This window comes from Terrapene carolina, unplaced genomic scaffold, assembly GCF_002925995.2.
Source record: "Terrapene carolina triunguis isolate 2854851 unplaced genomic scaffold, T_m_triunguis-2.0 Scaffold48, whole genome shotgun sequence".
NCBI lineage: Eukaryota > Metazoa > Chordata > Testudines > Emydidae > Terrapene > Terrapene triunguis.
Window position 1 is genome coordinate 4,895,466 of NW_020664399.1, and position 16,846 is coordinate 4,912,311.

Genomic DNA, 16,846 nt, shown 5'->3' on the forward strand with positions numbered 1-16,846 from the left:
CTACAAAAGTGTGTATGGTGTGGATGCAGGCTACATTCTGTCACACCTAGGTCTAAGTCTATCCAGTCTCCTTCAGGATTTCAGAGCTTTTTAAGTGACAAAAGAGAGATGAAGAAATAAGATATTCTCATTTCTAGATTTGTGCCTGTCACTTTCTCCCGCTTCATATAGCTATTCTCCTTTCCATGAAAGGGTCCATCGCTGGTTAGCTTGCAGTCTTAGAGTCCTTTTGCTCTGGAGGCCATCAGAAAATAGAATGATAATAATAATTAATATGTCTGCTTGTGCATTAGCAGAGGGATGAAGCAGTTGCAGGAGAGATTCTTGTGATGAGGTGGTTTAATTGGTCTAGTTATAAGCAATTTCTGTGAGGTGCAGTAGGGTGGACTGGCTACTTTTGGGGATAATTTATACTGTAGCTCCCTTAGTATAGTGGTTTTAAATGTCTGTTAAGGGCTCCCAGAGATAAGAATGGGCATTTTTTGATGTGGACTTGTATTTAGAGTGGAAATAAAAATAAATCCTAATATTACCCAATGGTTACCTTGAGTGGCCAGGTATCAATTTGATTATTACCATAATGGCAGAGAGGTATCCTTTGTATTTACATCTTGACAATTTAACTATTTCTTTGTATACAGCTCAGTAAGAATAAAGTTTGTATGAAAATCGAAGGGATCTTTCATCAGTGGCAGTTGATTCTTTCAAGCTGGGTCAGCCACCTTTTCAGTTCCAGTTTTAATCAGAATTAGGCCCAATCACTTTGATCTCTCTTACACAGGTTTTTACACCAGTGTAACTCTTTTTGACTCCAATGGAGTGATTCCTCACTCAAATATGAGAGGAGAATCATGTATGGGAGAGGGGAATGATGCCCATTGTATTTTTCCATGATTGCCCATTTATAACTCATAGTAATTTGTATCAGATTAGGAGTTGTAGGCTGACAAATATATAGACTACATAAACAATTATTTCTAAACCAACCAAGCACAATGACTGGACAAAAATTAAAATAATCCTCAGTCAAACCTTTGCCTGCACACTAGGGAGGCATATGGTGTGTACATAAATGGTACCATGCCCTTTTTGCTGCTATTGTTGTTTCTTTTCTAGAAAACTATGGCGTAGTTTCTGTAGTCATTTACCATAAGCCATTTTTTCTAACTTTCTGGCTGACACATTCTGTATGCCTTTGTGAACATGACAGGTTGTGCCAGTCTTATTAGCTAATGCTAGCACATGGGAAAAGGCAATTTAAAACAAAAACAAAAAGCTACTAATTGGTACAGATTTGTTAAAAAAAAATCTTTATCAATTTGTAAGTAGAGCTCTTTGAGGGAAAGAGAGGGGTGAAGAGAGAGATCAGGAACAAGTAAATCCTACCAGAAGTGGTCTTATGCTATATAAGGCGGCCGAGGTTCTCTCCCCACCTGTCAGGTAGGGAGATCACGCCCCCTCGCTGGGATGCTCCTAGAGTGACTCCATTCAAGGGGAATTAGCCAACAGTTAAGAGGGCCTAGCGGGGTATCAATTGGGTCTGGTAGCCCCGACACTCAGCCAGAGCGGGGCAACACACATTTAATGGGTCTGGCCTGCAATTAGGCCAGGTGATGGCAAGTCTATAGCCCAGAGTCTTCAATCAGGATGGGGCCGTACTCAGTTAATGGCTCTAGCTTGCAGTCAAGCCACACAGTAGTAAGTCTATTTTCCTGGGGCCCTCAGTCATGGCAGAGAAGCAATCAGGTAAAGGGCTCTGGCCTCTGGTCAGGCAGAGCAATAGTGAGTCTAGCTGTCTGGGGCCCTCAGTCAGGGCATGGCAGCAATCAGGTAAGGGGGCCCTGGTCTGCTCTCAGGCAGAGCAGCCCAGCAGTCTAGAGGGAGATTATCTTTCTCATGGGACAGCCAGCTAAACCACCTGGCATCCTAACTCAGGCAGGTGTCAGACCAATGCAGGCATCCTGGCCTAAAGGTGGGGAGGCTACCACCCCTGACGGTAGGGTGGCAGGGGGACGCAGGGCCACCTGCTCCACTGCATCCCAACCCAGGTCCCTATCAGTGGTGGAGTGGTCTGCCACTGGGTCAGGGGAGAAATCCGGCCGCAACACACTGGCCAGCTTGCAGTCAGTAACACAGCCGAACCCTAGTCGGCTTCCCTGGGTTCCTTTCTACACCCCCAGTCTGGAGTTACCTGCGTTCGAGGGTTGTCATTGGTCTTACTTGGGTAAACAGCAAGTGGCAGACCCAATAGCTCCTCAATGTCCCCGATGTCTGGCAGCTCCGGCAGTCCCTCTGGGTCTCTGGTACTGTAGCAGCCTAAGTCAGGTCCAGGCTCCAGCAGCAGGGGGGAGATGTCCTGCTCCTCTGGCAGCTCTGCCTCTACTGAGCTAGAGAGCCAGCCTCTTATAGTTCCAGTTCCTGTCCTGCCCCTCTGCTTCAGGCGGTGTGGCCGTGGATATCCCGGTTCTGCCCACCAGGAGGTGGTCGCGGTTCTCTCCTCATCTGTCAGGGAGGAAGACCACGCCCCCTCGCTACAGCTATACACTTTGAAAAAGAGTAACCTGATGCAATCCAGGTCATACTGTAACCTGACCATACATAGGTTCCTTTGTTATTAGGGCTAGTTAATGTATTTCATTTAACATTATACTTACAAACAATTAAAGCTAAGAAGTATGTTTCCATTCATTAGCAGCTTCAGATTCTGTAATATATTTTTACTGATATGATTATTATACTATTGGCTTAGGCCACATTTTTCATACAAAGTTCTTCTTCTTTTTATTTTATTTTATTTTATTTTTGGTGAAAAATGCAGATTTGGCAACACCAAATCACTTTGAAAAACTGACACGAATTTGAGTTTTTTCTTTCTTTTTTGGGGAGGGGGGAAGAGGATTTAAAAAAAAGTCATCTTTGACATTTTTAAAATAAAATGTTTTGATTTTTCTGTTCTAAACAAAAGTTAACACTTCTAATAATAAAATGTATCAGAATTACATTAAAATGCTCAAAATCTAAGCAAAACATTTTATTTCAGGTCAAATAAAATATTTAGTTTGACCCAAACCTGATTTTTTTTTCATTGCCAGCTAATTGAAAAATCCATTCTTCACACAGAGCTACTTTATAGTGTACACACTTGGGTTTTGTTTATTTTAAATGTGAGGGCCAAATGCTGAAAAGTGAGAAGCACTGCAACTTTCACTGAAGTAAATAGGTTCTCTGTAGTTGCCCAGTATATCTCAGGAGTTAGCAATTAATAAATGTGACCATTACAAAATATCTGGTTACAAGCAGTATAATTTAATAAAACAAGTTTTTCAGTAGGCCTGAGTATCTTCTCGCTTACCACAGCTTTACACTGGAGTTACTCCATATTTCAATATCGGTGCCCTTGATTTATGTTGGTGAGGGAAGAGAAACAAACCCAATGATGTTAAATCATTAACACTTAAACAGTTGTAATATTTTTGAGTCAGGTGTACCATTTGCTATAAATGTACACAACTACTGTACTTCACTACAATCTTAGGGCAGATAATTATTAGGACGGTAACCTTAAAATTAAGCTGCCCAATATTCAGGGATATGCAAAGTTATTACTAAATTGTGCCATGTTATTATATTTTACAAGTGGCTATAACTCTTGTTTAGTCGTAGTATTTTATTTGTGTTGGGCAGTCTGGGTACAGTTACTCCAGCAAAACTAATGATATTTGCAAAATGTGTCATGGATATTTGATGACCACATGTGCTCAGGAACTTGGAATTATGTTACATCCTATATGTAGTCTCTCTGGCAGCCCAGTGCCACATAACAACCATGGTAGGACATTTATTTTTATACTTATGTCCTGACTCTACAAATACTTCTGCCCTAGATTATGTGAGTTAACCTAGATCAGGTGAGTAGCTCCTGTGTCTAAAATGATGATACCCTCCTGCTTAATGTAAAACAGTGCATAAATGATTAAAAGATTGGCATGTTAGGTGGAAAAGTGTTGATTACTGAATCACTATCACCACTCTTGGCTATTCCCTAAGTTTCCCTTGGAGGTCTCCCATCCAGGTACTGACTAAGCTTCTCTCCTGTTTAGCATAAGAGATCCAATAAGACCATAGCCTGATGTACAGCTGCATAAAATAACTTTACAAAATCTAAGTAATAAATATTGTAAATATGAAAGATTAGCTGCACCCTTATTGAGATCTCTGAGTTGATTCCAATTTCCTGCTAAGAGATGATTTGAAACTTTCAGTAGCACACAGTGTTAAGAGCACAGGAGCCAGCACAGTGAACATAAGAATGGCCATACTGGGTCAGACCAAAGGTCCATCTAGCCAAGTATCCTGTCTTCCAACAGTTGTCAATGCCAAGTGCCACAGAGGAAATGAACAGAACAGGTAATCATCAAGTGATCCATCCCCTGTCCCTCATTCCCAGCTTCTGGCAAACAGAGGCTAGGGACACCATCCCTGCCCATCTTGGCTAATAGCCATTGATGGACCTATCCTCCATGAATTTATCTTTTTGAACCCTGTTATAGTTTTGACCTTCACAAAATACTCTCACAAAGAGTTCCACTGGTTGACTGAGCGTTGTGTGAAGAAATACTTCCTTTTGTTTGTTTTAAATCCGCTGCCTATTAATTTAATTTGGTGACCCCTAGTTCTTGTGTTATGAAAAGGAATAAATAATTATTTCCTTATTTACTTTCTCCACACCAATCATGATTTTATTGACCTCAATCATATCCCCCCTTAGTCGTCTCTTTTCCAAACTGAAAAATCCCAGTCTGATTAATCTCTCCTTTTATGGAAGCCGTTCCATACCCCTAATCATTTTTGTTGCCTTTTTCTGAACCTTTTCCAATTCCAATATATGTGAGTGAAATGTGAGTAGAAGAACAATTAACACAATTTTTTCACAGTAAGGGATTATTACATCTTGTATGCTGTAAATAGATAGAGATAGATAGCCATGGTAGACTACACATGCCCTCACTGAAGAAGAAAACATTCCAGCAATCAGCATTACAGCTCGTTATTGCTGGTCTCTGACCCTTTACATGACCTAACACATTTTGACTTGGACTTTCATACAATTCCCTAAACACTTTAAAAAAATCTAAATTCCTTTGCATCACCTATATATTCCCCCCTTTCTTCATTCAGGTAGATTAAGAAAATGTTTCTTTGTTTAATCTTTTCATAGACAATAGCGGATAATGTATGCCAATAGCTAGCCTCGGACTTTCTCTCTAACTTCTCTTCTCCCACAACTCAGTATGACTCCAAATTATAATTATTTTCTTGGACAAAAACTGGATATGGTACATTGATGCTTTAGCTAAATAGAGAAGTTGCCATCATCTCTGTACACAACAGAATCCAAGCTGTTGGTTCTCCATCCTCAGTACCTGGATACTTTTCCCTTTTAGTAAACTAAGTGATGTCAGGGGCTTCCCCCCACTTAGTTTGTTTAGATTATTCCACTCTTTGACTTTCCTCAGGCTTTAACTTGTTCCATTCCTTCCAGTTGCACTTTACAACTGCTTATGGGCAAACAGCTTTCCAGCCCAGCTGAATGCTGTAAATAAATAAATGGAGAGAGGGATATTATGGGCGTTGTTTTATGAAATCCCTACATTTGATTCCTTTACAGAAGCTGCCTCTTGTCTTTCTCAAGCAATTAAACAAACTAAATAAAAACATTGCTTCCTGAAGTCCTTGAGCAGGAACATGTAATTTTTAGATCAGGCCCCGGTCAGAAAGTCAACAGTTGGTGAAGAGGAAAATCTGATTGACTTCTCCCAGAGTGAAACACTAATGCAATTACCTGAGGAAGCTGGCCTTGCTCAATATTAGGTAATATGCTGGAAAAGAGAACAGGGGAATTGGATGTACTCCAGTTTTCAGTAAAGGCTATACACAGTTCTTTCCCTTCAACATGGTATACCTTTGAATTAGTCTTAAGCTATGTAAACTAAGGAAAAAGATTGAAAAAAAAAAAAAAAAAGTAAAGACTCACAGCTCTATAAATAAATGGCCAATAAGCCAAAAGAGTAAAAATAAGATCAGAAGCAAGTAAACCTAAGTGATTAAAAAGCAAACAAACAAAAGCTGAGCATCTAAGCTATTTTCACAGACAGTCAACTCTCCACCCTTCAAATCTTCTCTTCCTGTTTTGGTATTATACTAACCATGCCTCAACGGACCTTTTTAAAACTAAGTCTGATCATTTCCAACTCACCTTGGGGATTTGGATGCCCAAATTTCCTGGGAAGTTTGGAAAATCTCAGCCTAAGACTGCAGTTGCAAAAGTTGCAGCCATGGGGATTTTCTCTTTAGATGGAGAGAATAGCTAAATCGACAGCCTCATAAATACTTGGAGGACTCATCACATCACCCTATGAATTTTCACAGGACCAGTAAAATCCCCCTCCCACTTCTGAGTGAGTTCCTCCATGATTAATACAATTCTTCCTTTATTTTTTTCCCCAGACCATAAAAGCTTGCCTTCATCCTGGCCTTTTCTGCTTGCAAAAAATGGATGTCATGCCTGCTTAAACCCATCAACACTGTTCACTTGAAGGAACCCAGAGAAGTCCCTTCAAATGAGAAATGCACGGTTGTAACCTTGCAGGAGATGATGCGGTATTACAGATTAAGGGGCGAGGAAGAAGGGAGGCACCAAGGAGCTGCCACTATAGGTAGAATTGTTCCCTTGGCAAACCTTCATAGTGCCTTATATAATAGGGAAGTTCTATGGCCTGTGTTATAGAGGAGGTCAGACTACATGATCACACTAGACCCTTCTGGCCTTATAGTCTAAACATTTTAATACAAATTCCAGAGGCATTGATGCCTTTGGTTGCATCAGTAATCCTACTTCATAGTATTTTCTCCTTTTGGAGTGAGGAGGAGCTGAAGGCAGTATGGCTGTGGAGTGAGCCATGCTACCAGAGAAAAAAAGGGTCATGGGAAGAGTAAAGAGAGGTCACACAGATCCCCTAAAATCCATAGGATTTAGAACAGGATTGTGAGAGTATCCTCAGAATTTGCATTGGTCAAAGGCTCTGTGCTTTTTCCACCATTCCCTCCCTTTGCAACCCTGCAAATTTCCGCCCCTGACAGCATAATAGATTAAAAATTACATGTGATTCATCTATAATTGTTCAAGGACATTTTTTGTTTCTCGGGGTGGAGGGTGGATGTTTCTTCAAAGAATGAGATGAGTTAGCCTTTAAACTTTTGCATTGTTGTGGGCAGCCATTACATTACATAATACTTATTTTGCTCCCACAGCAATAACCTACACTCCAGACTATAAAAGGATATACTGTATATAGAAATGTTTTCCCTATCACATTGTGAGACTGTTGAACATGAGCAATACTGACTATTATCCATACTGTCTTAGTTAGCTATGATAGAAAAATGGAAAATCATTTCTAATGTAAACTCAGTAAAGAAAAAAGTGTTTTTTAGCACGCTGCCCAAAGCCTCTAAAAATATGCACACACCCCTCAGATAAACCACATTAAAGCCCAGAGTTCAGTTGTGAACATGAAATGTTTTTCTTAAAGCCTTCCTCAAAGCTCACTAAACTCAATATAGAGGAGTGTTGTCAGGTTCTACAAACACACGCATAATTGATTTATTTAAACATCAGCTCTAATCTGCATTAAAAAGGAACCCTCAAAACTAAAATAACAACAAAAAAGAAAATACCATTGGCCCAAAAAGGCCACAGGAAGAATTAATAATACCTAGTTCTTACATAGAATTTTTCATCAGTAGATCTCAAAATTCCTTACAAGAGAGGTCAGTATCATTGTCCTCATTTTCCAGGAGTGGAAACTGAAGCACAGTGAGGCAAAGGCCCAGATGCACAAAAGTACTTATGCACCTAAGCTCTAGACTTAGGTTCCTAAATCTGGGTTTAGGCACCTGAGTCCCATTTTTAGGCTCCACCACAATTAAATGCTGTAGCCATCAACACTTACTTAGAGCTTATGTTTTTGCAATAAACAATTTCCTTGATGCCTATATTTCTGCCTTTGGACATGCATGCTCTACCTTGATCTAGCGTCCAGGTGCGTAGCTCCTGCCTAAGCCCTAGAGCAAATAACAAATTGCAGAAAATAGGCTTTCACCTTCCTAGACTTGCATGTTGGACCCAATGCAATAGGTGTACTCAGCGCACACCTACTGGATTGGGCTGCTCAAGAGAATCCACACAAAATGGGGGTGGGGGACAAGAAGGAGGTCCGGTGATTGTACCAGAGAGAGGGTGAGGGAGGAGAAGGAGGGCCAGTCATTGGGGGTGGGGAGAAGAGTATGGACAAGTGTGAGAATAACTCTACAGCCAAGTGGTTTGAGTACTCATTTGTGATTTGGGGCATCTAGCATCCATGCTCCAATCTGAGCTGGAACAGCTTCAACAGGAGAGGTGGCAGCATGTCCCATAGTCCTAGCCCAATGGTTAGGGCACTCCCCTGAGAGGTGGCATATTACTCTTCAGATCCTTTCTCTTCATCAAGTGGAGAGGGGACTTGAATCAGGAGTCTCCCACAGTACATGTGAGTAACCTAAACACTGGGCTAAAAGTAATGAGGATGCCCTCTTCCCCCTCCTCCATTTCCCATCCCTCCTCACGCCAGCTTCTCGCAAAAAAACACTTAGACACCTAACTTGAAGAAAAGGTTCACAGCCAAAAAATTCTAGCACAGATAGGCACCTCCCTGCAGCCTAGACTTCAATGCCAGTCTCCTTCAGAAGGTTGGGGTTAGCACATACCCCTTTTGTTGGCATCTCCCACTGGCTGTCTGCCTAGTGTGCTGGCTTTTGTGAATCACAGTCCAAGGCTTCTAACTGTACCCATTCATTGTATAGGAGCCTAAGTGCCTAATTCAGGCTTTGTGGGTCACGGTGTTGTTCCTGTAATTTTCTAGGCTCAGCATCACAAAATCCAAATATCTTTGTGAATCTAGGCCAAAGTGATTTGCCTAAGGATCCCCAACAGTGCAGTGGCATAGCTGGGAACTGAATCCAGGTTTCCTGAGTTCTAGTTTTCTCCAGTAGGAGCCACTGTTCTTGGAATAGTTACCTCATGTAGCAATAATCTTATACCCCTTTACAATAATATAAATATTCGGAGTAAGTTTAGGAATATGGTATTGGTGTTTAGGCCCTTTCTACACTAAAGCTCAAGTGATATTAGCAAGAACCATGTTTAAAAATATTTCACAAGAACTGTGTTATTTGTGTAAACCAACCACAGACCTGGACTGAAACATGGGTTTGTAAAACCGTACTTGTAATATGGTTTATTTCTGTCTACTTTGAAACCACATTATCAACCTGCTAGTTAATGCCATGTGTAGTGGGGTGGTTACCCCGCTCCTGCCTGAAAGGGCTTAAAACAGCCCTGGCAGAGGGCTGCAGCTCAAAAAGCTGGGCTGATTGGGGAAGTAGCCACAGCTGGGCCACACCCAAATCAGGCCACAGCTGGCCTGTATAAAAAGGCTGGGAGCCAGGAGCTCAGCAGTCTCTCTTTGTCTTCAGAGAGAGAAGGGCCTGGCTGCAGTGAGCTAGAGACAGAGTACCTGAGTGGAGCAGGGCTGGGGAAAGGCTGAGGAGCTGGGGAGCTCCAGCCTTGATAGCCCCAGGCTGCGGCCTAGTAGGAGGCCAAGGGGTACTGGGGGTTGCAGAGGGCAGCCCATGGTAGGCCAAGACAGCAGGTCCAAACCCAACCTTGCCTGTGATGAGTGACCTATATTGCAGTCTGCCCCAGGGAGTGGGGGCTAGTTGGTGACTGGCAGTGGCCTTATTCTGAGGTGAGGTAGGGATAGTGGATGGGGGTTCCCCAGGGAGGGGAGACCCTAGTACTGAGGGGTGTACTGCCAGGGGGCAGCACCCCAGATACAAGGGCACCGGGGTCTGGGAGGGACATGGGGGCCAGAGGACAGGTGGATCACTGGCCTGCAGGGGGTGCTCCAGGATGCTGGAAGAGCTAACTCCCGAGATGACCAGCAGGAGGCGCTGCAGGGGTGAGTCCACTCCTCTACACCATGTTTGAACTCTAGTGTGGACAGAGCATTAATAGTTCATTTATTTCTTTAAACAACACTAAAAAAGTACACAACCTTCTCTACACCATGAAGCAGAACTTAAATGATGAATTTTTCAATTAACAGTTTCATACTGAAAGATGCAATTAAGAGCAATAGGCAGCAGTCCTAGTCAGTGAACCACAGCACTGTTGGGGCAATCATTGTCCTGAATGGAAAACACCATCAAACAAGGCTACCAAAAGGTTTGACTGCCAAACAAAATTGGCATAGTTATCCAATGTCCTGACATCCAGTCCTGTGATGCAGCTGCAAGATTTCCCAGGATAAGTGAGGCTCACTTCATTCCAGACCTGTCCTTGTGGAATGATCAGGAATTGTGCAGAATGATGGAGGACCTGGCCTTACACTGCCATGTAGTGAGTTTTGGAGACATGAAAATGTCTAGAGTAGCAAGTGATTAGTTTTTTCTCTGTCTTCTCCCCACACCTTCGGGAGCATTTTTTATCTAATTGTAATAGGACCAGGGATGAAATCCTTACCCCCATTTTATTTTGATGTAAAGGGGCCCTAACATCTCTGCATGTAGCTTAGGAAGGGTTGCCTTGGTTCAGGCACTCTAGAAGACAGCCATAAGGCTGCCTCCCAGTGACCCTTTTGCGAACCCTGGTATAGGGGACATGCCAGAGGCAGGACTGGGGGGTGGAACGGATGTGTTGGGGTAGGGCTGCAGCACACATCACTCTAGACATTCCAGGAAGCACCATATGACAGCCCTGGGAGGCTGCTGTAATATAGATAGGACCCAGGACCATTTAAGTTACACTGGAGGCCTCTATTACCTGCAGTACAGACAAAGAGTGGAAGATGGTAAGTTAGTTTAAAGCCACCAAAGCACCCTTTCTCTGGACTGCAAGTTCTGTCCTGTACCTCTAAGATCCATAGCGCAGTATCTCATCCGAAATCCTATTCAAGTCAATGGAGTTGTGCTGTTTTACATCATCTAAGTATCTGTCTCTGACAGCTCAGTTTTAGTAAAAATTCAGATATACTTGAAATTTGGATAGGTGAAAATTCAAATAAACAAAAATCCAAGTGAAATGAAAAATAGTAAGACTTTGTAATGCTTTATGAGAAAAGAATTTCTGTCTCCTTGTCCACCTCAATTATATATTGCATTCATTGTTGTGGCTAAAATGCTTCCAGGGGTAGGACTAAAATGATCATAAGGCAATATCTCATGCGGTGCGAGGATACATCATTTTGTTTTGGACACCAGAGAAACAAAGTCAGGAAAAAGAAATGGAAACGCAAAACAAATTGGTTCTGTGTACGAAGGCTTTACAAGAGAAACACGCAAAGGAAACACATTTTACCTGTAATAGTAAACATTATATAACCCATAATCCTTTTAGCAATGGGCTTATTTCCAATAACAGTAATTACAATTATTAGCTTCTTAAATTATTATTTTGAATTTGTTTTCATTTGGATATAAAGCAGCAACAACAAGACATCCATGAATTTTAATAAGACCAGCTAATTTCTATTGGTTGAGGGAACATCAGATCATTTCACCCATATAAATACCTGTCTTATCCTCCAAATGAAAAATCATTTAACAAACAAAAGTAATTTATTCCTTAAGAATGTTAACAGTGTAGAATTTAAAATAGTATAGTTTTGATGATATACTGTAACTCCAAGAATCAATCAGGCAAAAATAACTTATTTAGGAGGGATTTGAAATATACACACTACGGATGAGTTTTTCAAATGCTCTCATTTGTTTTACCATTTACTGTAACAGGAGAAGTGTTACAGCTAAATCCACAAAGAGATTTAGATGCCCAGCTGCCTATAAAAGCGGCCACCCAGCCAGGCAGCGGCACAGCTGCGAGCAGCGGCACAGGAGCCGGCAAAGAGGGCTGCTAACAGGGGAGTTTGAGTGGGAGTTTACCGGGGGAGGTGGAAAGGGAAGCAGGAGGGCGCGGTGCCCCATGTGTTGTGTTCCCCCAGGGGCGGAGGGCACAGGTGAGCAGGCGGGCCCAGACAACAGCAGCCATGAGCCAAGCAGCAGGGGACACAATGCAGATGATTGCATGTGGCAGCTGCGGTATGTACATGGTCCTAGCGGGGGTGCCTGACCAGAGGTATGTCTGCATGAAGTGCCGCCTAATAGAGCTGCTGGAAGAAAAGATCCGAGGGTTGGAGATGCAGGTAGATACCCTGGTAGAGTTTAGAAGGGGGTTCGAGCAGCTAATGGAGCAAAGGCAAGGAGTGGCTGAAGGGGAATGCTCAGGGGTACAGGTGGAAGCAGGGGCTAAGGTCTGTGAGGGGGGAATGTCGGGGGGAGAACAAGGGCAGTGGAAGCATGTGACCATGAGAAGCAGGCCAAGGAAAAGGAGGGCCAGTGAAGGGGAAATAGAGCTCAGGAACAGGTTTGGGTGTCTGGATAACGAGGAGGGGAGGCAGCAGGTGGTAACTGAAGGTGGGAGGGCAAGGAAGAAGAGAAGAGCAGCTAGTCCCATAGAAAGAGGGGAGGAGTTGATGGAGACAGCACCAAATCTGGGCCCCGGGAGGATACAGGATGGCATAAGGGGGATTATAAGGGAAAATAGGAATGGACAGGGGTTGCGACTAGAGGGAACAGGGGATAGATTAGTAGATCGCACTGTCACCAGGCAAAGGCAGGTTTACGTGATTGGGGACTCCTTAATGAGGAGGTTAGACAGGCCTGTGACCAGGGCAGACCCAGAGAACAGAAGGGTGTGCTGTCTACCGGGTGCTAAGATACGGGATGTGGACCTGCGGTTGAAAAGGATCCTAAAAGGAGCAGGTAAGAACCCCTTGATCATCCTTCACGTAGGAACGAATGACACAGCTAGGTTCTCGCTAGAGAGAATCAAGGGAGATTATGCCAGGCTAGGGAAGACGCTTAAGGAAATCGAGGCTCAGATCATCTTCAGTGGGATTCTGCCTCTTCCTAGAGAAGGGCAGCAAAGGGCTGACAGGATTGTGATGATAAATAGTTGGCTAAGGGAGTGGTGCTATAAGGAGGGCTTTGGGATGTATGGCCACTGGGAGGCTTTCGGGGACAGACAACTATTCTCACGGGATGGACTTCACCTAAGTAGGGAAGGAAATAGACTTCTGGGAGGGAGGCTGGCTCATCTCATCAAAAGAGCTTTAAACTAGGAATTTGGGGGAGATGGTTGGGAGATGTCCAGTTAATCTCCACGCCAGATTACAACATTGAGAAGGAGGGTGACGAGATCAGAACGGATATAGCCAGGGGGAAGAGATTGGACATAAGGAGGAGGGGGGGATGGATACTAGACTAATAGGTCATACTGGCAGTACAGTGTCCGTACCAAATTGGATAACTAATGTGAGAGAGGCTAAACGGCATAAATTAAGATGTTTATACACCAATGCGAGAAGCCTAGTTAACAAAATGGAGGTATTGGAGCTCCTGGTCCGAGAAATGAAACCTGATATCGTAGGAATAACCAAAATGTGGTGGAACGGTAGTCATGACTGGAGTACAGGTATGGAAGGGTATGTGCTGTTTAGAAACGACCGGAACAAAGGTAAAGGTGGGGGAGTAGCATTGTATGTCAATAATGAGGTAAACTGTAAAGAAATAATAAGTGATGGAATGGATAAGACGGAGTCTGTCTGGGCAATACTCACATTGGGTAAAAAAACTACTAGAGCCTCCCCTGGGATAGTGCTTGGGGTGTGCTATAGACCGCCGGGATCTACCCTGGATATGGACAGAGAACTATTTAATGTTTTTAGGGAAGTAAATACTAATAGGAACTGTGTAATCATGGGAGACTTTAACTTCCCGGATATAGATTGGGGAACAAATGCTAGTAACAATAATAGGGCTCAGATTTTCCTAGACGTGCTAGCTGATGAATTCCTTCATCACGTAGTAGCTGAACCAACGAGGGGGGATGCCATTTTAGATTTGGTTTTGGTGAGTAGTGAGGACCTCGTTGAGGAAATGGTTGTAGGGGACAACCTTGGCTCGAGTGATAATGAGCTAATTCGGTTTAAACTAAATGGAAGGATTAACAGAATTAAATCGGAGACTAGGGTTTACGATTTCAAAAGGGCTAACTTTAATAAATTAAGGCGACTAGTTAGGGAAGTGGATTGGACTAACATATTTATGGATCTAAAGGCGGATGGCGCCTGGGATTATTTCAAGTTGAAGTTGCAGGAGCTGTCGGAGGCCTGTATCCCGAGAAAGGGAAAACGGTTCGTAGGAAGGAGATTTAGACTGAGCTGGATGAGCGAGCGTCTCAGAGGAGTGATTAAGAAAAAACAGAAAGCGTACAAAGAGTGGAAGAGGGGAGGGATCGGCAAAGAAACCTACCTTATTGAGGTCAGAGCATGTAGAGATGGAGTGAGAAAGGCCAAAAGCCGTGTAGAGTTGGACCTTGCAAGGGGAATTAAAACCAATAGCAAGAGGTTTTATAGCCATATAAATAGGAAGAAAACAAAGAAACAAGTGGGACCGCTGAAGACTGTAGATGGAGTGGAGATTAAGGATCATCTAGGCATGGCACAATATCTAAATGAATATTTTGCATCGGTCTTTAATAAGGCTAATGAATGGCTTAGGAATAGAGGCAGCGTGACAGAGGGGAATAAAGGAGGGGGGGTTGACATTACCGTATCCGAGGTAGAAGCCAAACTTGAACAGCTTAACGGGACTAAATCGGGCGGACCGGATGATCTTCATCCGAGAATATTAAAGGAACTGGCGCGAGAAATTGCAAGCCCGTTAGCGATAATTTTTAATGAATCTGTAAACTCGGGGGTGGTACCGTTGGACTGGAGAATAGCTAATGTGGTTCCTATTTTCAAGAAGGGGAAAAAAAGTGACCCGGGTAACTACAGGCCTGTTAGTTTAACATCTGTAATATGCAAGGTCTTGGAAAAAATGTTGAAGGAGAAAGTAGTTAAGGACCTTGAGGTCAATGGCAATTGGGACAAATTACAACATGGTTTTACGAAAGGCAGATCGTGCCAAACCAACCTGATCTCCTTCTTTGAGAAAGTAACAGATTTTTTAGATAAAGGAAATGCGGTGGATCTAATATACCTCGATTTCAGTAAAGCGTTTGATACGGTACCGCGTGAGGAATTATTGGTTAAATTGGAAAAGATGCGGATCGATATGAAAATCCAGAGGTGGATAAAGAACTGGTTAAAGGGGAGACTGCAGCGGGTCGTACTGAAAGGTGAACTGTCAGGTTGGAGGGAGGTTACCAGTGGAGTTCCTCAAGGTTCGGTTTTGGGTCCGATTTTATTTAATCTATTTATTACTGACCTCGGAACCAAATGTAGGAGTGGGCTGATAAAGTTTGCGGATGACACAAAGTTGGGAGGTATTGCCAATTCGGAGAAGGATCGGAATATCCTGCAGGGAGACTTGGATGACCTTGTAAACTGGAGTAATAGTAATGGGATGAAATTTAATAGTGAGAAGTGTAAGGTGATGCATTTAGGGATGACTAACAAGAATTTTAGTTATAAGCTGGGGACGCATCGGTTGGAAGTAACGGAGGAGGAGAAGGACCTTGGAGTCCTGGTTGATCGCAGGATGACTATGAGTCGGCAATGTGACGTGGCCGTGAAAAAAGCTAATGCGGTCTTGGGATGCATTAGGCGAGGTATATCTAGTAGGGATAAGGAGGTGCTGCTTCCGTTATACAAGGCACTGGTGAGACCTCATTTGGAGTACTGTGTGCAGTTCTGGTCTCCCATGTTTAAAAAGGATGAACTCAAACTGGAACGGGTACAGAGAAGGGCCACTAGGATGATCTGAGGAATGGAAAACCTGTCGTATGAAAGGAGACTCAAGGAGCTCGGTTTGTTTACCCTAACCAAAAGAAGGCTGAGGGGGGATATGATTGCTCTCTTTAAATATATCAGAGGGATAAATACCACGGAGGGAGAGGAATTATTTCAGCTCAGTACTAATGTGGACATGAGAACAAATGGATATAAACTGGCCGTCGGGAAGTGTAGGCTTGAAATTAGACGACGGTTTCTAACCGTCAGAGGGGTGAAGTTCTGGAACAGCCTTCTGAGGGAAACGGTGGGGGCGAAAGACCTCTCTGGCTTTAAGATTAAGCTTGATAAGTTCATGGAGGGGATGGTTTAATGGAATAACGTGATTTTAGTCAATAGGTCAATAACGTGCCATCGCTGGTAATTAGTATCAATGGTCAATGCGGGTCTGGCTGGAGAATCTTGCCCGCATGCTCGGGGTTCTGCTGATCACCATATTTGGGGTCGGGAAGGAATTTTCCTCCAGGGTAGATTGGCAGAGGCCCTGGAGGTTTTTCGCCTTCCTCCGCAGCATGAGGCAGGGGTCGCTTGCTGGAGGATTCTCTGCGACTTGAAGTCTTTAAATCATGATCTGTGGACTTCAACAGCTGAGTCAAGGGAAAGAATTATTCCAGGAGTGGGTGGGTCAGCTTTTGTGGCCTGCATCATGCGGGAGGTCAGACTAGATGATCATAATGGTCCCTTCTGACCTTAAAGTCTGAGTCTATTCTAGGCACTGACCTCTAAAATATAAAGCCTCAGAACTCCCTCCCCCCCCCCATCAGCTGCATCTAACCCTGAAATCACCTAAAGTCCCTAAGTTTCTGCTAGCAAAGTCCCCTATGTGCCTACAAATCTGCCACCGTACATATGCACAGCTACCTAAGTGCTGACACCTGGTGCTTAGCTTGCAC